General features: G+C 50.5%; 1 protein-coding gene across 6 annotated transcripts in view; it reads right to left on the bottom strand.

Moving 5' to 3' along the window:
* LINGO2 (leucine rich repeat and Ig domain containing 2) overlaps positions 1 to 26,739 on the bottom strand; it is a 3,618,115-nt gene that overhangs the window by 2,677,036 nt on the left and 914,340 nt on the right. For 3 of the 6 annotated variants that reach the window (XM_069240594.1, XM_069240603.1, XM_069240567.1), the window contains one exon: positions 11,636 to 11,670. The exons of the other annotated variants lie outside the window; for them this stretch is intronic. The gene's annotated coding sequence lies outside the window, so the exon portion shown is untranslated. The remainder of the gene's footprint in view (positions 1 to 11,635; positions 11,671 to 26,739) is intronic. 6 annotated transcript variants of the gene reach the window in all.

The following is a 26,739-nucleotide window of genomic DNA, read 5'->3' as shown; positions in this document are numbered from 1 at the left end:
CCAGCACATACCCCCACCCTCACCCCCACCCCCATCACACCAACTCCTTGCAAATGTCCCACCAGCACAACCCACCCATCCCAACACCTAGACCTGCATGCGACCACAAAGCATGGACACCCATCACCAAAGCATGCCCACTGCACACACACATCACCCCCACAAGCCACCCTCACAAAAGCCCCCACAAGGGAATGCCTGCACTTGGGTACACGGACACCCACCCATCACACGAAATGCCACACACAGAAGCAATAACCATACCCTTATACCCCTGCAGGACCCGAACGCCACCACACCGCCACGGAGGGTACACAGATGTCCATCCCACCCCCAGAAGAGGCCCCCAGCGATGACAGCAGCTCTGTCTCCCTGGACCCAGATGACCAGCCCGGACCATCGGGGACCTCTGGACAGTCGGTTCCCCACACACAGCCACAGGCTACAGCAGACCTAACCCCCTCTGGGAACACCAGCACAGCTCCCACCCAGCGGGCCCATGCCTCTGTCTCCAGGACACGTCAATCAGCGGTGTGTCCGCCACTACAGGGCACCCAGGTTGACCCACCACCCCAACAACAACAGGGACCTGGGGGCAGTGGTAGTGGGCACACCGTCCAGGGGACAGAGGCCAAGGGAAACAGGGGAACTGGGAGGGCTGCTGTGCGACAGGGGGGGGACAGGCCCAGGGAACCCACTCTCCAAGAGGCCCTCACCACCATCATGGGAGCATACCACCACTCCCAGGAGAAGATGGCGACGGTACTGGCCAGGTTCCAGGAGATCCCGGCACAGCAGGAGGAACGGTACATGGGTTTCAGAGACGAACTGAGGAACATTGGTTCCGCAATGGGGACCATAGTCCTGGCCCTTAACCAAATAGTCACCACATTGCGGGACCATGTGGCACCCCAAAGGGCCCCTGTCACTAGACTGGACCACGAACAGCCTACCACGTCCGCCGGCGCTAGTGGACAGGAGGCCCCCACACAAAGACAGGCCACCAGAACCCCACCTCCTGCTGAAGAAAAACCACCCCGCAAGCGGAACCAGAGATCACACAAAAAGACAGAGTAGGATTGCAAGACCCCCGCCAGCATAAGATACCCCCTGATGTCATCCCACTGTCCCACATTGTCACCCTGTCCAACCTTAAACTGCCCCTGCTCCATCCGTCCACAGGCATATGGACAATGCACCTGTGAAACTGAGAACTGGACTCTGCCATGGACATTACTCCACCCCCACCCATCACCGTTTTACTATCATGTACCTATATGTAGCACTTGAAATAAATCACTTATTGCACTTACAATAACAGGAGTCTGCTTGTATTTTTCAAACATGTATTTCACATAACGGTGCAATTATGTTCTGTTACATTGTGATGACAATAAGCTGTAGTCCATGGGCAAACAAAGCAGAAGTCACGCAGTTGGTCATACAGCTCTGAAAAGGGAAGGGAAAGTCACAATTCAGTTAAAAGGAAATGGGGGGAAACACAGAAAGTAGAGACGCAGGAGGCCTGAAGTATATGTGAAATGGCGTGGGTGATTCTTACCTGTGTGCTACTGAAAATATTGTTGTATGACTGTATCCCTGTTGTCCGCGTCGTCCCCGTCGTCTTCCTCCTCTTCACTCTCCACAGGCTCCACAGCTGCTACAACACCACCATCTGGACCATCCTCCTGCACAAAAGGCACCTGGCGTCGCAAAGCAAGATTGTGAAGCATACAGCAGGCCACGATGATCTGGCACACCTTCTTTGGTGAGTACATTAGGGATCAACCTGTCATATGCAGGCACCTAAACCTGGCCTTCAAGAGCCCGAAGGTCCTTTCTATGATCCTCAAAGTTCGCAAATGGGCCTCATTGTACCATTCCTCTGCCCTGGTCCGGGGATTCCTCACTGGGGTCAGCAGCCATGACAGGTTGGGGTACCCAGAGTCACCTAATAACCACACACTGTGTCTCTGTAGCTGTTCCATCACATAAGGGATGCTGCTATTTCGCATAACATACGCGTCATGCACTGACCCAGGGAACTTGGCATTTACATGGGAGATGTACTGGTCAGCCAAACAGACCACCTGGACATTCATAGAATGAAAACTTTTTCTGTTTCTGTACACTTGCTCACTGTCTTTGGGGGGAACCAAAGCCACATGTGTCCCATCAATGGCACCAATGATGTTTGGGATATGTCCAAGGGCATAGAAATCACCCTTCACTGTAGCCAAATCATCCTCCTCAGGGAAAACAATGTAGCTCCGCATGTATTTCATCAGGGCAGACAACACTCTGGACAAAACCTTAGAAAACATAGGCTGAGACATCCCTGATGACATGGCCACTGTTGTCTGAAAAGACCCACTTGCTAAAAAATGGAGTACTGACAGAACCTGCATCAGAGGGGAATCCCTGTGGGTTGGCGGATGGGGGACATCAGGTCTGGCTCCAGCTGGGCACACAGTTCATGTATAGTGGCTCGGTCAAGTCTGTATCGAAGTATAATATGTCGTTCTTCCATTGTCGACAGGTCCACCAGCAGTCGGTACACGGGAGGATTCATCCTTCTCCTCGCAAGTCCCAGCGGACGGTGCCTAGGAAGGACAACATGGAGTACAGAGTCAAGCAACCCACAGGTTCGTTCACACAGCTTGCACAGTAAATGAATCGCAATGCAGTGAAAGGTGTGTATGAGTGGCAATGCACGGCCTAGGCCTGTGTGACGCAGTAGAAATTAAGCCATGTGGGCCTTGGAAATGGCGGCTGCCTGACCTGTGAAGTGTGACAATGGGATGTGAGGTCAATGCGCTGGCGTGGCACACCGTGGCGGTAGGCGGTCGAAGACCGCAGTGCTAAGCCGCATTGGTTAACATTGAACCCTATGGGTTTCAGGAGCCAATGACGATGTGCGGCGGCGGTCACGGTACGCACCGCCGCGGTACGCACCGCCGCGGGCGTGACCGCCATTTTCTAACTGCTTAATCACTCGAGACCTGATCATCCACAGGAGAGGACCTATACTGCAAGTGCTGCTGTGACCTCGGTCTGGGAGATACAATGGCTGCTGCGACTGGGGAAAGGGCCCCTGCCTTCACTTCAGAAGAATTGGAGAAACTTGTTGATGGGGTCCTCCCCCAGTATGCGCTACTCTACGGTCCTCCAGACCAACAGGTAAGTACACTGGGTGCACGTTAAATGGGCTATGCCTGTGTTGAGTGGGGTGGATGTAAGATGGTGGGGAGGGGAGCGAATGAGGAGTGCAACGCACGACAGATGAGAACATGTGCCACATGGCAAGGTTGGGGAGGGGGGGCCACTCACATCTACCATGCAGAAAAGTGATGATATTTCCTTTCCCACCCTGTACATGTCAAATAGGTCAGCGCCCATCAGAAGATCGACATTTGGCGTGCCATCGCCAAGGACGTCCGGGCCCTGGGGGTCCACAACAGACGGGGCACCCACTGCCGAAAGAGGTGGGAGGACATCCGCCGCGGGACCAGGAAGACCGCTGAGTCTCTGCTGGGGATGGCCTCCCAACGTAGGAGGGGTGCCAGCCGCCAATTGACCCCCCTGATGTCCCGGATCCTGGCGGTGGCCTACCCCGATTTGGATGGGCGCGTGAGGACATCACAGCAGACACAAGGGGGTGAGTATCAGCACATTCTGCTATCTTTGCGCGCAGTGGAGGTGTCTGGGTTGGGGAGGAGGGCTGTGGGTAACTCTAGGCCAGGGCGCTTTCTGTAGGCTAGTCCCCTCCGTTAGGCATGGCCCTGTGCCCCCGCCCCCCACCTCTGTAGGGTGCCAAGTACAGCTATCCATGGTCCTGCATCACCCATGTGTGCATATGTTGTCCATAGACCTGTAGGCCTAGTCACAAGTACTGAGTAGTGTACCCCGATTGCGCGGCGTAGTGCAGGGGACTTCTGTGTCTGTCCTCTCCGACAACGGTGTTGCCAATGCATGCACTCAACCTGTCTTTATTTCTCCCCCCACCCTTTTTTTTTTCTTCCTGTGCATGTGTGCATTAGCATCATCAGGCAGAGGAGAATTGGCATCGGAGCACGAGGGAGCTGCAACTCACATGGCCCCGGAGGGCCATGCAACAGACTCCGAGTACACCAGTGAGACGGAGGGCCAGGGGAGCTCCACCACGGGGACCCTTGGAGACGTCAGCGACACCGACACGTCCTCGGAAGGGAGCTCCCTTGCGGTGGCGGCAACATCCGTGCCCACCGCCACAACAGGTACAGCCGCCACCCAGCGCACCAGCCCCGCCCTCCCAGCCGCCCCTCAGCCTACGCTCCGTGCCCGCTCCCCCAGGAAGGCGGGCATCTCCTTCGCCCCAGGCACCTCAGGCCCTGCCCCAGATACCCCTGCTGCCCTCAGTGAGGAGGTCATTGACCTCCTCAGGACGCTCATTGTTGGGCAGTCTACCCTTTTGAATGCCATCCAGGGTGTAGAAAGGGAGGTGCATTGGAGCAATGCATACCTGGAGGGCATTCATTCGGGTCAGGCTGCCCATCAGCGATCGTTCAACGCTCTGGCCTCAGCACTGACGGCAGCCATTGTCCCTGTTTCCAGCCTCCCTCTTCTAACTGCCTCCACCCAGTCCCAGTCTCCTGTTCCTCTGCCTATCCCATCCACACCATCAGACCAGCCTGCACACACCTCAACACCCAAGGGCAGCTCATCCAGACATAAGCACCACAGATCCCACAAGCATTTACCCAAACAACATTCAGATGCAGACATGGCAACAGTCACTACCACCTCTGTGTCCCCCTCCTCCTCGTCTCCCTCCTCCCTCCCTGTGACGTCTCCACTCACACCTGCATGCACACCACCATCAGCCAGTACTTCCATCACCAGCACACCCTCCAGTACAGTCCGCACACGTGCAGTCACCACCCCCACTGCCATTTACACGTCCCCTGTGTCCTCTCCCAGTGTGTCTGTCACCCCCTCTTCCAAACCACACAAACGCAGGCAGCCACCCACCCAACAGCCATCCACCTCACGACAGCCTCCGTCACAGGCACCTGCACCCAAAGACAGCACACTTGACTCTCCTACAACCACATCCTCTTCCTCCACTCCCATACCCACTACACCTACCCGTCCCTGTCTTTCCAAATTGCTTTTCCTTTCCAGCCTTGACCTCTTTCCAACCACTGACCCACCCCCTCCATCTGGTAAGAGTCCTAAGAGCACCTCAGCCACCACCAGCCCTGCATCAAGTATGACCATAGTGCACGGGTATTGGAGTCCACCTTTTACTAGGGCAGGAACATCGGCCAGCAGCAAGGGGACAGCCAGCCCACCCCCTGGGAAGAGAACCAGAAGAAATAAGGGCCGGCGCGAGAAGGCTGAGACGGCTGCCACCAAGGACCGTAGCCTTGGCCCGTCACCTGCCACAACATCAAAGGGAGGCAAGGGCCAGAGAGCTACATCGAAGGAGGGCAAGGGCAGCAGGGCGGAGAAGTCAGCCAGCAGGCGAGCGGACCAGGAGGGCCCCACCAGCCCCATACCGGGTGTGACGGACGACAGCCACGGGCCCAAGACTCCATCACAGGAGGGGCCAGCAACCGCAAGGTCGGAGGGCGAGTAAGCGGAGAGTCTTGGCCAGGTCTGGCTCCCTAGAAAGACAGGACAGGCACCGCTGAACAGGGCCCCGCCAAGACAGGCACCGCTGAACAGGGCCCCGCTGTGAAAAGGCACTGCTGAACAGGGCCCCGCCAAGAAGACACCGCTGAACAGGGCCCCGCCAAGACAGGCACCGCTGAACAGGGCCCCGCCGTGAAAAGGCACCGCTGAACAGGGCCCCGCCAAGACAGGCACTGCTGAACAGGGCCCCGCCGTGAAAAGGCACCGCTGAACAGGGCCCCGCCAAGACAGGCACTGCTGAACAGGGCCCCGCCAAGACAGGCACCGCTGAACAGGGCCCCGCCGTGAAAAGGCACCGCTGAACAGGGCCCCGCCAAGACAGGCACCGCTGAACAGGGCCCCACCGTGAAAAGGCACTGCTGAACAGGGCCCTGCCAAGACAGGCACTGCTGAACAGGGCCCTGCCGTGAAAAGGCACCGCTGAACAGGGCCCCGCCAACTCAAGCAACGCTCCGCTGGGCCCCGCCGTCTCAAGCACCGCTCCGCTGGGCCCTTCCTGTCAAGCACCGCTCTGCTGGGCCCCGCCGTCTCAAGCACCGCTCCGCTGGGCCCCGCCGTCTCAAGCACCGCTCCGCTGGGCCCTTCCTGTCAAGCACCGCTCCGCTGGGCCCCGCCGTCTCAAGCACCGCTCCGCTGGGCCCCGCCGTCTCAAGCACCGCTCCGCTGGGCCCCGCTGTCTCAAGCACCGCTCCGCTGGGCCCTTCCTGTCAAGCACCGCTCCGCTGGGCCCCGCCGTCTCAAGCACTGCTCCGCTGGGCCCCGCCGTCTCAAGCACCACTCCGCTGGGCCCCGCCGTCTCAAGCACCGCTTTGCTGGGCCCCGCCGTCTCAAGCACCACTCCGCTGGGCCCCGCCGTCTCAAGCACCGCTTCGCTGGGCCCCGCCGTCTCAAGCACCGCTCCGCTGGGCCCCACCGTCTCAAGCACCGCTCCGCTGGGCCCTTCCTGTCAAGCACCGCTCTGCTGGGCCCCGCCGTCTCAAGCACTGCTCCGCTGGGCCCCGCCGTCTCAAGCACCGCTCCGCTGGGCCCCGCCGTCTCAAGCACCGCTTTGCTGGGCCCCGCCGTCTCAAGCACCGCTCCGCTGGGCCCCGCCGTCTCAAGCACCGCTTCGCTGGGCCCCGCCGTCTCAAGCACCGCTCCGCTGGGCCCCACCGTCTCAAGCACCGCTCCGCTGGGCCCTTCCTGTCAAGCACAGCTCCGCTGGGCCCCGCCGTCTCAAGCACTGCTCCGCTGGGCCCCGCCGTCTCAAGCACCGCTCCGCTGGGCCCCGCCGTCTCAAGCACCGCTTTGCTGGGCCCCGCCGTCTCAAGCACCGCTCCGCTGGGCCCTTCCTGTCAAGCACCGCTCCGCTGGGCCCTTCCTGTCAAGCACCGCTCCGCTGGGCCCCGCCGTCTCAAGCACTGCTCCGCTGGGCCCCGCCGTCTCAAGCACCGCTCCGCTGGGCCCCGCCGTCTCAAGCACCGCTTTGTTGGGCCCCGCCGTCTCAAGCACCGCTCCGCTGGGCCCCGCCGTCTCAAGCACCGCTTCGCTGGGCCCCGCCGTCTCAAGCACCGCTCCGCTGGGCCCCACCGTCTCAAGCACCGCTCCGCTGGGCCCTTCCTGTCAAGCACCGCTCCGCTGGGCCCCGCCGTCTCAAGCACTGCTCCGCTGGGCCCCGCCGTCTCAAGCACCGCTCCGCTGGGCCCCGCCGTCTCAAGCACCGCTTTGCTGGGCCCCGCCGTCTCAAGCACCGCTCCGCTGGGCCCCGCCATCTCAAGCACCGCTCCGCTGGGCCCCGCCGTCTCAAGCACCGCTCCGCTGGGCCCCGCCGTCTCAAGCACCGCTCCGCTGGGCCCCGCCGTCTCAAGCACCGTTCCGCTGGGCCCCGCCGTCTCAAGCACCGCTCCGCTGGGCCCTTCCTGTCAAGCACCGCTCCGCTGGGCCCTTCCTGTCAAGCACCGCTCCGCTGGGCCCTTCCTGTCAAGCACCGCTCCGCTGGACCCCGCCGTCTCAAGCACCGCTCCGCTGGGCCCCGCCGTCTCAAGCACCGCTGGCCCATTGACAGTGCTGGTTCTGTGTCGAGCTGGTGTTCACGCAGCACTCTGGGCACCATGCCTCCTCCAATACCAGTGGAGTCGGTTATCCATCTGATGGACTGTGGCTTTGCACTCCCCAGGATGGCACAGTGGGCAACCCTCCCACTGTATAGACTTGAGAGACTGTGGCTTTGCACTCCCCAGGATGGCACAGTGGGCAACCCTCCCACTGTAGAGACTTGAGAGACTGTGGCTTTGCACTCCCCAGGATGGTACGGTGGGCATGGAGGCCCCTCGTGGATCTGGCGTCGTGAACTCCTGTGGCTGAGGTGCCCCCCCTTCCCTTCCCCCTGAGGTGCCTGTAGTTTTATCATCTGATGCCCCTGCAGTGTTCTCTCCGATGGTATCTGGTCTCCTGTGTGGGCTTTGCCCATGTGTTAGTACACATTGGCCCACGGACAATGGAAATTTAACTGACTGTGCAGGACTTATTGCCTATGTTTATAGGTTTCGCAATGTTCTTTCTTTATTTTTTATATTTCATATTGCTATTTTACCATGACTTCAATGAACCTATTTTATACATAAATTTTTAATCTCAATTTAATTATGTCTTTGCATTTTTCCGGGGGGTTTGGGTGGTGTCACTGTGACTTGTTGCTCTGCATTGGTGTGTAGATAGTTGGGGGGGGGGGGTGGGCGGGGCTTGTGTTGCATATGTGTGTGCCTGTATCCTTTCCTCCTCCCCCCTCCCCTGTGTCGTAGGTGCAGTACTCACCGTTGTCGTCTGCGCCGGCGTTCGTACTTGTGGTAGATGAGCAGGTAGACAATAGCTGGTAGGATGTTTAATTCGGGTTCCATGCTGTCCTCCTTCCTCGTGGAGTGTATTGAGGTGAGCGTTTTCCCGTTCGTAGTCTGTTTCCGCCGTGTTTTTATCGGCGGGGCTCCCGCCCCGGAAAAGGTGGCGGATTGGTGAGTTGTGATATGGTGGGCGGTACATTGTCTGCCGCCTGCCTGTTGGCGGTGACCGCCGCGCTGTTTGTCTGTCCCGCCGTGGCGGTCGGAGTGTTAAAGTGGCGGGCTGTGTTGGCGGTTCCCGCCAGGGTCAGAATTCCATTTTTTTGACCGCCTGCCTGTTGGCGGGTTGGCCGCCGCTTTATCACCGACCGCCAGGGTAGGAATCACCCCCTTAGTGTTGGTGGGGGAGCTTGGTCTCAGAGAAAGATGGCTGCTTCCTTCTAGTTCTGCAGACTCGCCACCTTCAGATGTGCTTCAGACACCAAATGAGTGCCCTGAAACACTGCGATAGAAGTTAATGACTGACAGAAATAGGAGATAAGTACATCTGGACTATTCCCTGCAGTCAGAGTGCCAATCCCCCTTATTGTAAGCTCAGTGCAGCTAACCTGGTGGGAAGAAGGAGTCATGGACTGTGGGCCACACATCAGCGCTATTAGCCTGAAGGAGCTGAATGCATAGAGAGGGGAAACAACCTTTGTAACGCAGTCAATACAACACAATGCCTTAACCACACATCCATTACCACACAGTGGGGCATATTTATACTCCGTTTGCGCCGAATTAGCAATTAGCAAATTCGGCGCAAAACTAACGCCATATTTATACTTTGGCGTTAGACGCGTCTAGCGCCAAAGTATGAGTAAAGAGCGTCATTTTTTTGCGTGAACGCCTTCCTTGCGTTAATGAGATGCAAGGAAGGCGTTCCCGTCTAAAAAAATGACGGCGACGCAAATGCGTCGTATTTATACTCCCGGGCAAAAATCACGCCCGGGAGGTGGCGGGTCAAAAAACCCCGCATTTGCGCCACTATTTAACGCCTGGGTCAGGGTAGCTGTTAAGGGGCCTGTGGGCTCAAAATGAGCCCACAGGTGCCCTCCCCTGCCCCCAGGGACCCCCCCTGCCACCCCTGCCACCCCAGGAGGACACCCAAGGATGGAGGGACCCACCCCAGGGACATTCAGGTAAGTTCAGGTAAGTATAATTTTTTATATTTTTTAATTTTTTTTGTGTGGCATAGGGGGGCCTTATTTGTGCCCCCCTACATGCCACTATGCCCAATGACCATGCCCAGGGGACATAAGTCCCCTGGGCATGGCCATTGGGCAAGGGGGCATGACTCCTGTCTTTACTAAGACAGGAGTCATTTAAATGGCGTCTGGGCGTCGAAAATAATGGCGCAAATCGGGTTGAGGTGATTTTTTTGCCTCAACCTGACTTGCCCCATTTTAAGACGCCCTAACGCCATTTTCCCCCTACGCCGGCGCTGCCTGGTCTACGTGTTTTTTTTCCACGCACACCAGGCAGCGCCGGTCTGCTTGCGCCGGCTAACGCCATTCCATAAATACGGCGCCCGCATGGCGCTTCAGAATGGCGTTAGACAGCGCTAAATTTTTTGACGCTAAACTGCGTTAGCGCAGTTTAGCGTCAAAAAGTATAAATATGGGCCAGTGTCTTTACCACGCATTGCCTTTACCATGCGTATGCCCTTACAAGGCATACCTTTACCAGTCTCCTGCGCTTATTTTTTAAAGACCCCGGTTGGGCCAGGTCCTGGGGATCTAGTTAAATATAGTGTTGGGGGAACCACCACCTCCCCAGAGTTTTACTGAAATATAATGCAGGGGGACACATGGCCCCCACAGCCCCAGGGACCACCACCCCCTGGGGCTCTAGTTAAATACAGTGTGGAGGGGTCATATGGCCCCCCTCAGCCACAGGGACCACCGCCTTCCTGGGGCTTCAACCTAAAATGATGTGGGGCAGCACTGCTCCCCCGCAGCCCGGGGACAGCGACCTGCCCGGGCCTTCAATAAAATAATGTGGGGTCTTTTTCAGACCCCACAGTCCTGGGGACTGTCACCTCCCAGGGCATAAATGAAAGAGAATGCAGGGGGGCTGTGTGGCCCCCCTGCAGCCCCAGGGACCACCCCCCCCCCCAGGATCTAGTTAAATATAGTGTTGGGGGCTATGTGGCTCCCTCACATCCCCCGGGACCACCACCTCTCTCAGATTTTAAAGTGAAATGATGCGGGGGCTGAAAGTCCCCACCAAGCAAAAGCAAACAAAGTCTACTTTCCAACAATGGGATCTGTCGTACAACTCCTTCTGGCAGAAAGTGGAGTTTTTATTTGTCTTCCCCGCATGAAAATATGCATGCGAGGAAGACAGATGAAAAGATTGCTCCTGCAAGCAGAGAGCTGCTATTAAATGCAGCTCCCTGCTTGTGGGAGCAATGCCAGCTCCCACAGGACGTGGGGAGCCGGCTAGGACCATGGGGGCCTTGAGGCTCCCCCATACAGTCCTGTCACCCTCTCTCTCTTTCTTCCATCCCATAATAGTGATATATGGGTGTTTTTAGGGTGGGTAAGGGTTTTGGGTAGTATGGGCATTTTTAGGATTTAGGGTATTTGGGTGGCATGGATATTTTCAGGGTTTAGGGTATGTAAGGACATTTGGGTGGTATAGGTATTTGAGGGTTCAGGGTTGGTAAGGGTATTTGGGTGGTAATACAACCACATAGATAGAGCACTGAAGAATCCAGCTATTCATAAGCGTCTGGAAACAAGAAGAAGAGGTGAGACTGTCAGTGATTAAATTATAAGGGAGTGAAGGTCCACCACCATCACAACTCATGGGAAAATAGCATTCATGGTGCTGCACTCTGACGGAGGGCTAGCATAGAATCCACAACACCAGGATGAGCACATATTGCAGTGACAATCTGTTTGCTGGTGCTCTCAGCTATTTTAAACTTTGATACCATAGAGGTGCAACACATAAGAACTGTGCATGAGCCATTACTAATATATTTGCTGATATACATCAGAGCACAAAAGACTTACACTTCCATTTACTTTCCAATGTGGGCACTAAACACCCACCATACACATACATAAATATATATACTTGGAGAACAGTCCTACCTGAAAGGTGTGTTTTGGTGAACCACGTTTTATAGCTGGAAGAAATAAGAACCATTATATTATATATGTCAGTGCACAAGAGACTTTCATTTACTCTTTAAAGAGTGAGTCCAGACTTGGCGAATTTCCAAACTTGCACTGGCCAATCAGACAAACACCTAGAAGCCCTAGAATCCTCTTACAGTAGTCTCTGTAACCGTGGACAAGATGTCTGGGAACTTCAAGTCACAAAGTTACAATGTCCACTTCTACAGTGTTCCCAAAGGGGTGGAAAAGGAGGATTTCCTCAGTTCATTGATCTCTTGACTGCTAGCTGTGAATTTTACCCCAAACATTGGAATTTTAAAGGGTCCAAAGAGAGCAATTGAATAATGACAATTTGAAAGGCTCTTTATTGCTGATTTTTCAAGACACCGGGAAGTCAGATATTCTTTCATGAGTTAAAAAACAGAATGGACCTATCGCCTTCAGGGAACATGCAATACCTAATAAAGTCAGACTTCACCGTAAAAATCAGTTTAAAATGTCAAAGATCCTGGCTAAAATACCAGAACTGCAACACAAAAATATAAAATAATTGCTTTTGGGCCTGGTGACTGTGATCTTCATAGTAACAGGGAAAACTACACAATCCACAGATCACCAGGAGCGATACCTGGACCCAGCTGAATCATCAACAGAAATGGATACTCAAACACCTCTGCATCACCAAAGATGATGATCACTTAAGTAGAACAAGTCAGTCAGCGCAGTAGTTTAAACGTCACAATCGACCACCACACATGCACTTGAACAGAGAAGGACTGCAGAGAGTAGTGCATACTTTAAACAGAGATAGGAATAAATCTGTCCGCACACTAAAAATGGACACTCTCCTTTTCATCCAGGAATCTCTGCCTAATCTGCATTAAACTGTAAGCTCCCACTTTTTTTGTGTTATACATGTATTCCCTAGTTAATTATAAGTATTGTTTCTGCAGTATGATTACACAGTAGGAGAATAAGTAAAACTGTGAGTAACAACTACTACCTGTAAAGAGTTATGATTAATACGCTGTAGCATCCTCCCTAGCCTGGGTACCTGCCAATGAACACACCACACACAGAGCTATATATTACAAATCTTTATTCTTCAGTGTGCAACCACAAACTCAAAGTTTTAACTTGCCTTCACAGCACCACATTTTAACACCTATATCATCATGCTACGGAGTCCTATGTGATCCAAAAAGGTTCCATCATTCATATTCACAAGGCACAACATACACTACATGAAAGTATTACTGATATGCCCCAGTTACAAATGAAGGACTGACAGTATGAGCATGAATAGCCACATGGGATCAGCCCCTCATTTCACAGATCATTACCTGACAGCATGCAAGACAATTGCACCTTTGCCATTACATGTGCCACTAGCAGTGGTGTGACAAAGGTCACCACAGCCCCTGCAGTGCAGGGCCCCTGGAGCTCCAGGGGGTTCCCTCAGAACAGTACCCTGGCCTGAGAGCTCCTGAATGAGTCTGGAGGGGAGGTCCTCAATGTACTTTGCAGGGCCCCCTCAAGTTTTGTTACACCCCTGGCCACCTGTAGGGAATTACTGCATGTCTGACCCACATGGTACCAGATAATTTTGAACCCTCTGATACATCAAATTAATCTTCACCTTAGTATAGTTAATTTGAAAATGGGAACCTAAAGAGTTAGTTTTTAATTTGTCAGTACAATCATCTCAGAATGCCTATACCTTTCAGGTTGACACAGACTGAATATCTGGTAACAATTTCGCCTTCAGTTTAAGGTGTTATGTATGTACAGTGCTTTGTACAATGGAACATTGTGCCAATATATTCCAATAAAGAAATATAAAAAATACAATTAGTGCTGAAGTGGAAAAAGAGACACAGATCTGTTTGCAAGCTAATGTTTCCCTTTTTTCCCTAGACCATATTCTTTCATGGACTAAAATACCTGTCAGATTTTGTTGGTTTAGCTCAGGCCTTGATACCATCTCTTGTGCATTTAGATGACTCTACTCTTTCTCAAAGGCGTATCTTGTACAATGCTTACTCCCCTCTGATGTCAAGGGGTGCTTCATGTACAGCTCCAGGTCTAATTTCTACTCATCTGAAGAAAGCCAATTGTTTAACTTAGTTTTAAGTACTTGCCAACTCATTGTTAGCCTGTCATTTCTATAGTAAAACATTCAGAAAGTTGTGACTTTTCAGGTAAATTGCCCTCTTGAAATGAACAATATGAACATTTTGTAGCGTTATCAATGTGGTGCTTGACCATGTCTAAGTACTGAGACTTTCATGCTTCAGCTGGTGGAACATCTGATTTTGGTTGCTGATAGTGGAACTGCTTGCCTGGTAATGCTTCTTGGTGTATCACTGGGTTTTAATATGATGTACAATGAGATGGTGTCTACTCTTTCCACTCCGAAGGGTTTGATCCTCAAGTGCTTTACATCTGTTCTCTCGTGTTTTACCTGTGTGTCTGGATGGAACCCTTCAAATCTGCAACCTGACGTCTTGTATTGTGCTCAGGGGACAATCTTGTCACAGAGAGTACAGTCATGGGTCCTGTGAAAAAGAAAGAGATCAGTGCATCACAGTACACATTTTTGTGAATGAGCTCGAGTGACAGCCTGAATTCATCTCCAAGTGCTGTGGGACCAATAGGAGCCACAAAAAGTAAAAACGGAATTCTGCGATGAAGTAGTGGCAATAAGCTGAAAGAAACTGACCGTTAGCTCTGGCTAAGTCATATGCCAAGAGATGGCAATGAACATTGCACCGTGTTGAGTAGTCAGGAAGGTGGCTGCACAAATCTGAAGTGAAGTGGTTTGTTCTCCCAAACCGAGCTGCCATACCCCCCCCTAAGGAATCGCATTTGGACTTTGAATGTTGCACAGCTTGAAGCCAAAAGGCCAGAAACGACTATTTGATCACTACACTAAGGCCCTCAGACTGCTCCTGGAGCACCCAGAATAGACGCAGTCCTCTTTGGAAATGGCAGCCAAAAACGAGTAAGGACAAATAGTTAAGGACCATGTGCTCGATGTTGTTGCAAAACCTCCTTGCAGAGTAGAAAGAAGATCTCAGGAACAAAATGAGGATCATGCGCAAGACAGTGATAGAAATGGCCACTACTCTTAACTATTAATCAAATAGGCCTAGGGTTGCCGGACTTAGAGGAGAAGCTGACATTTTCTCATAAGCTGAACAGGCTGCAAATGTTAAGATGAGGAAGATGACAATCAACAATATTGCAAAACCCAAGGTGAGCAAGATAATATTAACATCTGAAATGTCTCAGAGGATGTGGAGACTTTAGCTATTATAAGGTAGCTGCACATCATCTTTGCTTAAAATCTGAATCTCAAAGAGGGTGAAATGGTGGGGATTTAGAGAGCATACAAAGTTGGTCAAAAAGAGCAAAGACCTACCAACAGGTCCAGAGAAATTGAAATCAAGCTAATTCCATACCAGCAGAAACAGTCTTTGATTCGAGAAGCAAGATTTAAAAGCTCCATGCACCACAGAGAGATAAAACATCTCTTCTACAAGATTGACCACCATAAACCTTTGCCAAAATGAAAACTTTTTGCCCAGCAGTGCCCAAACTCACGAAGAGCAGTCTTGATAAGATGGACATTTCCCTGTAGCATTTAATTTCAGATAGTGGTGAATCACCAAATTGAAATGGAGGCAGGGGGCAGACGCATTATGAAAATATAAACAAATGCCAAGGAATAACCCACAACAGAAGATGAGATACCGACAGTTAAAAGGCAGCAGAAGGAAAAATGGCAGACACAAAATCCTAGATAAATGAGGAGGGGGTGATCGAGAGGAAGTAGAAGCTTTTGAAATGAACACAGTAGAGCCGACTTACATTTGACTATGGGAGACACCCCAATGCAGCACTTTGGATTTGCAGTACTTCCGAGGAAACGACTGAAGTTCACTAATCTGAGGCCATTGATGGTTAATTTAAAGAATTTTGAACTCATGCGAAAAATGATGTTGAATTTAAACAGGACTGTAGGGGAGGTTGAGATGAGGAATAAGGAGATTACACAGGACAGCACTGTTGCCAGCATGAATTATGGATTTGGGGGATGTGTTAGGTTCCAGTACTGGCTACAACTAGTGGATTATTGGCTATGCTGTTGAGGTGATAAAGGTGGTTAAAGGTGGGAGGAGATAGACCCTGTATGGGGGCAGGTGAGCATGGGGGCATTGAGGCTAAAAAGCTGGAAAACACACAGATACTTTAGGTAATGGGCATTTTAGTACTCATATTTGATTGTAGAGATCTGAAATCACCCACCAAATGTTCTAGAATTATAACAACCTGAAGAAAATATGGGGTGACATTTTTCTCATGCATGAGACCCATTTGAAAATGATGAACATGGGAAGATTGAGATTAAAACACTATAGTGTTCAGATAGATTCACTAACAGCCAACAAGACTGGGGATGCACTATTAGAATCTCTGCTATACTGCTCTGGCAGGTCAGCCTTCTCAAAGTGCAGACTGGATACCCAGACCTGCATGATTGCCACATAATATTCATGTAACTGGATCCTGTTTAGTTTTACCAATACAGTAATGATGATGCGGCAGAGTTTACAAAAGGGCATTCTCTCTTAGGAAGACACTTTAACCAGGGGTCGAATGCTAGTGTGGACCTGTTAGAAATGGGGTCTTTGGCTGACAGTCAGGTTACCCCCTGTTCAAGCAAGGACCCTCACTCTAGTCAGGGTAAAAGAGAATCACCCTCAGCTAACCCCTGCTTACCCCCTTGGTAGCTTGGCAGAGCAGTAGGCTTCACTTCAGAGTGCTAGGTGTAAAGTATTTGTACCAACACACACAGTAACTTAATGAAAACACTACAAAATGACACAACACCAGTTTAGAAAAATAGGAAATATTTATCTAAACAAAACGAGACCAAAACAACAAAAACCCGACATAGACAAGTCAAGTTATGAATTTTTAAAGATCTTTAAAGATTAAACTCAAAAATAGCGCTTAGAAACACAAAATGCTTCGATGAGGTGTTAACATGGCGTCGTCACGGAGTCGTTCCAAACAAGCCAACAGCAGCGGCGCTGGACACGGAGTCGCGTAGACCCCCAAGTACAGTACCTTTGGTGAAGAGTGAAAACGAGTCGATGCGCGAAGACAGAGATCGCGGCGTCGGTGCGAAACATTGAATCCGTGCACTTCGAGCGGTGTCGGTCACGACATGGTGCGGCGACTTCCACGGAGTTGCGGACTTCAGCGGGGCTGCAGCGGCGTTTGGCTTGCAAAGGTTGTCGCTTTCCAGCGAAGATCACAGAGTCGGTTGCAGGCGGCGTCACCGGATTCAGCAGCAGCGTCGGTCCGAGGTCGTCCGAAGTCGATTTCCTTGGATTTCCACCAGCTTTCCTTTCAAGGGCCCATGGACTGGATAGGGCACCACTTGTCAGAGCAGGAGTCTCTCCAGAGACTCCAGGTGCTGGCAGAGAGAAGTCTTTGCTGTCCCTGAGACTTCAAACAACAGGAGGCAAGCTCTAAATCAAGCCCCTGGAGATTTTTTCACAAGATGGAACGCACACAAAGTCCAGTCTTTGCCCTCTTACTCTGGCAGAAGCAGCAATGCAGGAAAGCTCCACAAAGCACCGTCACAGGCAGGGCAGCACTTCTTCCTCAGCTATCAGCTCTTCTCCAGGCAGAGGTTTCTCTTGTTTCCAGAAGTGTTCTAAAGTCTGTGGTTTTGGGTGCCCTTCTTATACCAAATTTCTCCTTTGAAGTAGGCCTACTTCAAAGTAAAGTCCCTTCTGAATGTGAAATCCTTCCTTGCCCAGGCCAGGCCCCAGACACTCACCAGGGGGGTCAGAGACGGCATTGTGTGAGGACAGGCACAGCCCTTTCGGGTGTAAGTGACCACTCCTCCCCTCCCTCCTAGCACAGATGGCTCATCAGGAAATGCAGACTACACCCCAGCTCCCTTTGTGTCACTGTCTAGTGTGAGGTGCAACCAGCCCAACTGTCAAACTGACCCAGACAGGGAATCCACAAACAGGCAGAGTCACAGAAATGGTATAAGCAAGAAAATGCTCACTTTCTAAAAGTGGCATTTTCAAACACACAATCTTAAAATCAACTTTACTAAAAGATGTATTTTTAAATTGTGAGCTCAGAGACCCCAAACTCCAAATGTCCATCCGCTCCCAAAGGGAATCTACACTTTAATCAGATTTAAAGGTAGCACCCATGTTAACCCATGAGAGGGACAGGTCTTGCAACAGTGAAAAACGAATTTAGCAATATTTCACTGGCAGGACATATAAAACATATTACTACATGTCCTACCTTTACCATACACTGCATCCTGCCCTTGGGGCTACCTAGGGCCTACCTTAGGGGTGCCTTACATGTAAGAAAAGGGAAGGTTTAGGCCTGGCAAGTGTGTACACTTGCCAAGTCGAATTTACAGTTAAAACTGTATACACAGACACTGCAGTGGCAGGTCTGAGACATGTTTACAGAGCTACTAATGTGGGTGGCACAACCAGTGTTGCAGGCCCACTAGTAGCATTTGATTTACAGGCCCTGGCACCTCTAGTGCACCTTACTAGGGACTTACTAGTAAATCAAATATGCCAATCATGAATGGTAAAGTGCTCAGAGTTCAAAAGCCAACAGCAACAGGTCAGAAAAAATAGGAGACAGGAGGCAAAATCAATGGGGATGACCCTGCATAAGCAAAAAGTCTACCACAACCCCCTACCAGCCTACAGCCAGGGGAGAACAATCCATACCTTGATGTACTTCCCTAATTGGGGCGATAGAACAAGGACCCAGGCCCACAACAGCAGGGCGATGTTCCAGTTCTACGCCTTCCTGACTCCAGTTGGATCCCTCTGTCCATACACTCAGGGCCCACTAAGCTAACCCATGGGGAACCCTTCTCCACATCTGCAGATACCATCTGTGCAGCACCTAACTTTACTTTGCTCACAGATGTATCCCAATGGGCAGATAGTACCTCCAGGGCCAACACAGTGGTGTTGCCCTCTCCAGCCCCGGGGTTTGACTCTTGTCCCCCCCCAGGGGCAACTCTGTCCACCAGGACAGCAAGCCACAGTGACCCCTGACAACTGTCAGGGATGAGAACCCGACCTCAGGCCTCTCCAACCACTGTGACTGTGGAGAGTGGGGGTGGTAGCCCTTTTACCACTCTCCCTTCCACCAGGTCAGGGATAACAACCTGACCCTGGTCCTCCCCTCTGGGGTCTGTACCCTCCTTGCCGGAGCAGCACGCCCAGAGTCCAAAATTGTCAGGGTGCTTGTAGAAGCAGTCCTGCACAATTCTTCCACCAGTGCAGGGATGTTAACCTGCAACTGGTCCTCCAACCTGGGGTCTGTACCTTCAGGTTGGACTAGGGCCAGGGGTGAGGCTTCCCTCCCCCTGCCCTTCCTTCTGGGGTCCTGCAGCCCCCAACTAGGAGTGGCCCCCTCATAAGACAACATGGGGTGGGCACTGTTAGCAGTAGCCCCTTCCTCCAGGTCATGGGGGGACACCCTGAACCTGATCCGCCAGTCCAGGGACTGTACCCACACACTGGACCACCGCCTGGCAACCCAGGACTTTCTGGGGGGCATGCCTACCCCCCACCAGGTCAGAGTTTACCCTCTGAACCTAGTCATCCAACCCAGAGTCACTACCCTGCGGTTGAACCATTGCCTGGCACACCAGGACTTCCTTGGGAGCACACCTACCCCCCATCAGATCAGAGTTTACCCCCTGAACCTGATCATTCAACCCAGGTTCACCACCCTGCGGTTGAACCATTGCCTGGCACACCAGGACTTCTAGGGGGGCACACTTACCCCCCTTACGGGACACGCCGTCCCCAAGGGTCACACAAGAGTCTGGCTGGCACGGGTCTCCTAAACTCTGCCCATCTGACAGAGTCTGGATTCCCCGCAACCCAGAAATGGTCTCACCAAGGTCATTTCTGGGGGGCGGCTCTGCTCTCAGAGCTAACCCCTGACCCTCCACTGGGGTCAGCAACCCCCTCTCAAACCTCTGTCTGGACTTCTGTACCCCCTCACTAGGCGTGGTACTGCCAGACACCAAAACTGGTGGGTCGCTGGCTACAGCCACCCCCCCAAGTTCTCCTGACACTGTGGGGTCTCCCTCAACAGATGGCCCTACAGTGCAGGCTAGGCTTCCCTCCTGGAGTTCCCTCATGGAACCCTCCAGGACCTGGGACCAGATCTCGGGCATCTTGGGCCTCAACCCATCCCCATTCCCTCTCCTCTGAGACTGGACATGGAGTCCCTCACCCACCCCACTGCACTGGGACCTATCTGGGACACTACAATCCTTCCCTACCTCACCTGGCTGGGAAATACCTAGACCACTCCTCTCTGGAGCACCCCCAAATGCCTCTTCAGACTCTCTGGTACTCACCCAGAAGTTTGCCTCCATTGTAAGCTCCCTGGGGTCAGAGAACTCACACTCCACCTGGTGTTGGCGTAGCTCTGGAAAATAAGGACTAGACATATGCTCTCCAGCAATTACATCATTCAGCCCCTCCCATGAATTAACCAAAGTACCCTTCACCCAACCATCCAGTGCCTCTGCTTTCAAAAAGCACCCCACATCACCCCCCTGAGACTGGTGAGACAGTACCTGACTGTCCCTGACACTCAACCCACACTCTTCTGGGATGTCTTCACACTCCATAACCAGGACTTCTACCTGGAGGGAACCCCTCTCCCTGTCACTCTCACCTAGAGTCAGTGGAGTGTCCCTCCCACCAGTAGGAATATGACTCCCCATGCCAGTTCCCCAATTCACCTCAGGGACCCTGTGCATCACTGGAGCTACCACATACCCCTGAACCACCTGGTGTGTGTTAACTCCCTCCTTCAAGTAGGGCACCACATCTCTGGGCATGTACACTTCTTCAGCAGCACTGGATTTGAAATAGTTGCTGCCACCATTCCAGCTGGACTCAGCCCCCCTGACTGCCAGCTCTTCCAGTTTTAGCTCATAAGCCAAAATCATCCTTTCTATCTCTAAGTCTCTTTTCCACTCGTCGAACTCCCTTTGCATCCTCAACTTTTCTGCCTCCAACCGGTGAGCTCTTTCTGCCTGTCTGTCCTGCACATCTTTAGGAGTCAGACCCTTTGACGATCTACTGCTACCACTCCTGGAGACCCTCCCCCCAGGTGTAAAAGTTACCTCTACTACACCACTGTGTAGACTCTGCACTTTCCCATCCATATCTTCTGTGTGCCCCCCAGCTTCCTTGGCTGTCACCCAGGCCCTCAGTGCCTCTTGCAGCTCCCCCTTCCTGGTGGAGCTCTTAACGGGTCAGGCAAGATCTTCACAGAACTGTTTCAATTGAGCAACTGAGTACCTCTTCAGTTTCCCTAATTCAAACACAGCTCCAGCTGTTGCATCTCCAGATTGAGACATGATGGCAACAAGTACAAAGTTCCAACAGCGGAAAACAAGTTCCCAATGAAGTAAAAAGAATCAGTCAAGGGATCAGCAAAATCATGGAAGTAGAACAAAAAGGAGTCCTTAAGAGAAAAATGAAAGATCACCAAACAAGTAGTATGTGGTCACGTAGTGGTCTGAGATCAAAACAGTAGTGTACACTTAATCACTGTATGTCAAGTACAAATACAAGTACAAATCCCAACCGCTGATCACCAATGTTAGAAATGTGGTCTTTGGTTGACAGTCAGGTTACCCCCTGTTCAAGCAAAGACCCTCACTCTAGTCAGGGTAAAAGAGAATCACCCTCAGCTAACCCCTGCTTACCCCCTTGGTATCTTGGCAGAGCAGTAGGCTTAACTTCAGAGTGCTGGGTGTAAAGTATTTGTACCAACACACACAGTAACTTAATGAAAACACTACAAAATGACACAACACCAGTTTAGATAAATAGGAAATATTTATCTAAACAAAACAAGACCACAACGACAAAAATCAGACATACACAAGTCAAGTTATGAATTTTTAAAGATTAAACTAAAAAATAGTGCTTAGAAACCCAAAATGCTTCAATGAGGTGTTAACACAGCGTCATGACGGAGTCGTTCCCAACAAGCCGACACCAGCAGCGCCGGACACGGAGTCGCGTAGACCCCCAAGTACAGTACCTTTGGTGAAGAGTGAAAACGAGTCGATGCGCGAAGTCGGAGATCGCGGTGTCGGTGCGAAACGTTGAATCCGCGCACTTTGAGCGGCGTCGGTCACGATGTGGTGCGGCGACTTCCACGGAGTTGCGGACTTCAGTGGGGCTGCAGCGGCGTCGGGCATGCAAAGGTTGTCGCATTCCAGCAAAGATCACAGAGTCGGTTGGAGGCGGCGTCACCGGATTCAGAAGCGGCGTCGGTCCGAAGTCAATTTCCTTGGATTTCCACCAGCTTTCCTTTCAGGGGCACAGGGACTGGATAGGGCACCACTTGTCAGAGCAGGAGTCTCTCCAGAGACTCCAGGTGCTGGCAGAGAGAAGTCTTTGCTGTCCCTGAGACTTCAAACAATAGGAGGCAAGCTCTAAATCAAGCCCTTGGAGATTTCTTCACAAGATGGAAGGCACACAAAGTCCAGTCTTTGCCCTCTTACTCTGGCAGAAGCAGCAACTGCAGGATAGCTCCACAAAGCACAGTCACAGGCAGGGCAGCACTTCTCGTCAGCTCTTCAGCTCCTCTCCAGGCAGAGGTTCCTCTTGTATCCAGAAGTGTTCCAAAGTCTGTGGTTTTGGGTGCCCTTCTTATACCCAATTTCTCCTTTGAAGTAGGCCTACTTCAAAGTAAAGTCTCTTCTGAATGTGAAATCCTGCCTTGCCCAGGCCAGGCCCCAGACACTCACCAGAGGGGTCAGAGACAGCATTGTGTGAGGACAGGCACAGCCCTTTCAGGTGTAAGTGACCACTCCTCCCCTCCCTCCTAGCACAGATGGCTCATCAGGAAATGCAGACTACACCCCAGCTCCCTTTGTGTCACTGTCTAGTGTGAGGTGTAACCAGCCCAACTGTCAAACTGGCCCCAACATGGAATCCACAAACAGGCAGAGTCAAAGAAATTGTGTAAGCAAGAAAATGATCGCTTTCTAAAAGTGGCATTTTCAAACAAACAGTCTTAAAATCAACTTTACTAAAAGATGTATTTTTAAATTGTGAGCTCAGAGACCCCAAACTCCAAATGTTCATCTGCTCCCAAAGGGAATTTACACTTTAATCAGATTTAAAGGTAGCCCCCATGTTAACCTATGAGAGGGACAGGCCTTGCAACAGTGAAAAACAAATTTAGCAATATTTCACTGTCAGGACATATAGAACACATTACTATATGTCCTACCTTAACCATACACTGCACCCTGCCCTTGGGGCTACCTAGGGCCTACCTTAGGGGTGCCTTACATGTAAGAAAAGGGAAGGTTTAGGCCTGGCAAGTGTGTACACTTGCCAAGTCGAATTTACAGTTAAAACTGCACACACAGACACTGCAGTGGCAGGTCTGAGACATGATTACAGAGCTACTAATGTGGGTGGCACAACCAGTGCTGCAGGTCCACTAGTAGCATTTGATTTACAGGCCCTGGCACCTCTAGTGCACCTTACTAGGGACTTACTAGTAAATCAAATATGCCAATCATGAATAAACCAATCAACATTACAATTTACACAGGGAACAAATGCACTTTAGCACTGGTTAGCAGTAGTAAAGTGCTCAGAGTTCAAAAGCCAACAGCAACAGGTCAGAAAAAATAGGAGACAAATGGGGATGACCCTGCATAAGCAAAAAAGTCCAACAGGACCACTGGAGAAAAAACAGGGGGCAGGGTAGCAATATGTCCCAAGACACAGTAGAACATACTAGATATACAGAACTAGTTGACTTTTGGAGGGAGCTGCACCCCAGCAATAGAATTCTTCCTACTACTTATACATTCGCCACACCTACTCAAGAACAGGTTTACTGTTTGCGACAGGTGGCCTTGTGGGAGAGATGACATGCGCTGACACAGGGTTTATTGCATTATCTGATGTTTCATGGACGTTTGAAGAGCTGGGAAAGATGAGGCACCCAGAGTTATAAGGTGGAGGCTAGGGTGACATTTTGTACTAGACACTGCCAAAACAGCGAAAATTACCTGGGAATTAATGACTCACTGAACATTTTACTGTACTCCTTAGTTTGCAGTACCTCAGTTGTCTACTATTTATTTTCGAGAAGCTTATGTTTATATGTGTTTAGTTTTCCAATTGGACTATAGAGAGCTGGGTATATAACCTTTCTGGGAAGGTATGTGCATTCACAATTGCAGTTAGTTTTTTAATTTTGTATTCCCCTTTCCTCGCTTCTATGACTGGCACATATACTTGTGTCTGTGGTCATTGGTGAGAGTTGTGAAAGATGGAAAACAGCACTGTCCAAGTTGGATCCTGCGCATGTTTACTGCATTGTGACAGGGTCAACAATGTTTAAAAACTTTGTATTGCTTACGTCCAAAGTCACAAAACAGTTTGCCACAATGCATCCTTTTTGTCTTAGATTGGAACACCGTGTAAATATTCACAGCAACATGAACTAAGAGAAGCGATAGGAAATAAACTTTGCAAGAATGAGTTCTGTTGCCATGGAGAAAAGACAAAATGTACCTGATGACGTAAATCTGTGAGGCAACTACACTTGACGGTGAGAGGTATAGCCAGGCTTTATGCTTGATAATTACAAAACCAGGACACATGAAACATGCCACATTTGTGAATTCAAGTGATTGTTATCTAGTAATGTAAACTGATGTGGTACTCTGTAATATCTTATCACAGAACAGTATGCTGGCATTGTTCATCGTCGCAAGTTTCGAACAAAATTAGGTCGTTCTGAGTTATTGCTCCAATTTTACAACATGCAAGCTGATATGTATATATTTTGCACCCACTCATGGGATGCGCTGGATAGTTAGCGTCTGCTACGATTAGGAATTGTTCACAAAGTGCAAATGTTCCCTGACTGGGAGCTAAAGATGGTACCAGAAGGTAAGTAGATACACATCATGAAAATCTTCCAAGTAATTGTTTATCACAAAACATTGCAGTGCAGTGTAGTGCATACTCTCGGTGCCCTTACATAAGTATGTAAGGGCCACGAGGGGTATCCACTCCAGTGCATAAAACTCAGCCCCCTTACATGCTTATCTAAGGTTATGCACTGCATACCATTCAGTGCCCTTACATCTATGTGTAAGGGCACTGAGGGGTAAGCCCTGCTGTGCAGTGGTTTAAATAGGGCTGGAAGAGGGGGCAAGTCCCTCTATGTTTAAAAACAACTACAGATTACACTTTCTCTGCAGTGTTTTTTAAACAAAGAGGAACTGCTCCTCCTTCTTCCAGGCCTATTAAAATAAAAACCACTGCAGACTAATTCCATCAGCCGAGTGGCAGAATTTAATCAGTAATTCCGTGTTACAAGAGCAACACGGAATTACCAAATTCGTCTAATTCCGCGGGCAAAATTAACATTCTGCCCACCCCTAATTACAATGTGATGTTTTGTACTGTTATGATGAGGTCTGTTTTACTGTTTTTTATGTTACACCCTGCTATTTTTTCTAATTGCGTCGTTTTGTTGCTTTGTGTATCTAATTGTTTTATGTTCTGTTGTGTACTTTATGTAAGCCAACCAATGTTGCTACATTTCCAGCTAAAAGAAGTAGATGTGTTTAAAAAAACCTGTGCAGGTCAACCACATACTATGTCCAATGTGGCCAAACTAGCACTGCTCTAGTTCTCCAACTAATTAAGACACAATTCATCCCAAAACCATGACTGCATCTTAACCTAGCACTCGTAGTGCTCTCTTTATGTAGTACTTCGCCTAACTTGCAAACAAGTTGTTTGTTGTGAACAGTGCCCTTTTAAGGGACGTGGTGCAGTGAATGTGCATTGCTAAACCAGAAGCATAGGGCCTCATTTGAAGGGATCTGGTAATCTTGACTAGGGTACAAATGAGAGTTTGCATGCAAACCAGGCTTACAACATGTGTGGTACTACTGTGATTTTCCCCATACAAATTTGACATGCAATTTGTGCGGGAAATACTGCAATAGTCCGAGTTTCACAGTTTAGAAAAGCAAAAGTGTGTGACATTAGCACACAACTCCCCCAATCATATTGCAGAACTCACAACATGGAGAAATACCCCAGTCCCAAATTATTGCACCTGAAAGTATTGGCATTTACCATTTGTGCAATTATCTCCCAAAATATATTTGCACTCATAATGAGCCCCGTAGACTGAGGTTTGCAGACACATTTGGACCACCATCTCTGCTTTTGCTGCAATGTGTAATAACACACACAGCCTAAATTTGTCTTATCAATATTTATGTTATAGAGCCCCACTACCATGTGAGAGATCGTCCTACTCAAGAAAAAAGTGGCCAGTGCAAAGGAGCCAATGAAAACGCTGGCTTCAAGATTTGTTTCAGAGAGTAATACGAGGGGTAAGAAAGATGCTGTTGAATTATTGATCTCAGATTAAACATTAATTGCATCTGAAATGAGAAGCAATGGGCTTACCCCAATTGTCATAAATGCAGGATCTGATTTTTTGCTTAGCTGCAATTGGATGAAATTCAGGTTTTAACTAAGCTGGGCCTAACTCATATGAGATCTTCTTAATGGAGGCTTTACATTTATCCAGTATATTAATATGCTGAATTTCTATGGTTTTGTGCGAGTAAATTCAAAACCTTACTATGACGTCCCTTTTTAAGTGAATTTATATGTTTTTTTTTATTCTATTTCATAACTATAACGCCCCTCTAACCTTTGTTTTTTTTGGGTGATTTTCTATGTTTATCTATTGTAAAGTAATTTTGATGACTTTACACTAATCCAACCACCGCTGCACATGGCCTTCCACCGTGTATGGCGGCCAAACTCTCTATGACCACCCAAGGCCATGCACAGCGAGAATTAACTGCATATCATGGCCTGTGGCCAGGCACTGCCGCTAAGCCCCAGTGCCCATCCAACCCCATACCACTCATAAAGTGCTTCTTTGTTTGA

Source organism: Pleurodeles waltl, chromosome 1_2 (genome assembly GCF_031143425.1).
Source record: "Pleurodeles waltl isolate 20211129_DDA chromosome 1_2, aPleWal1.hap1.20221129, whole genome shotgun sequence".
Classification (NCBI taxonomy): domain Eukaryota; kingdom Metazoa; phylum Chordata; class Amphibia; order Caudata; family Salamandridae; genus Pleurodeles; species Pleurodeles waltl.
The sequence above is the reverse complement of the archived record's forward strand: the minus strand, read 5'-3'. Positions and strand labels throughout refer to the sequence as shown.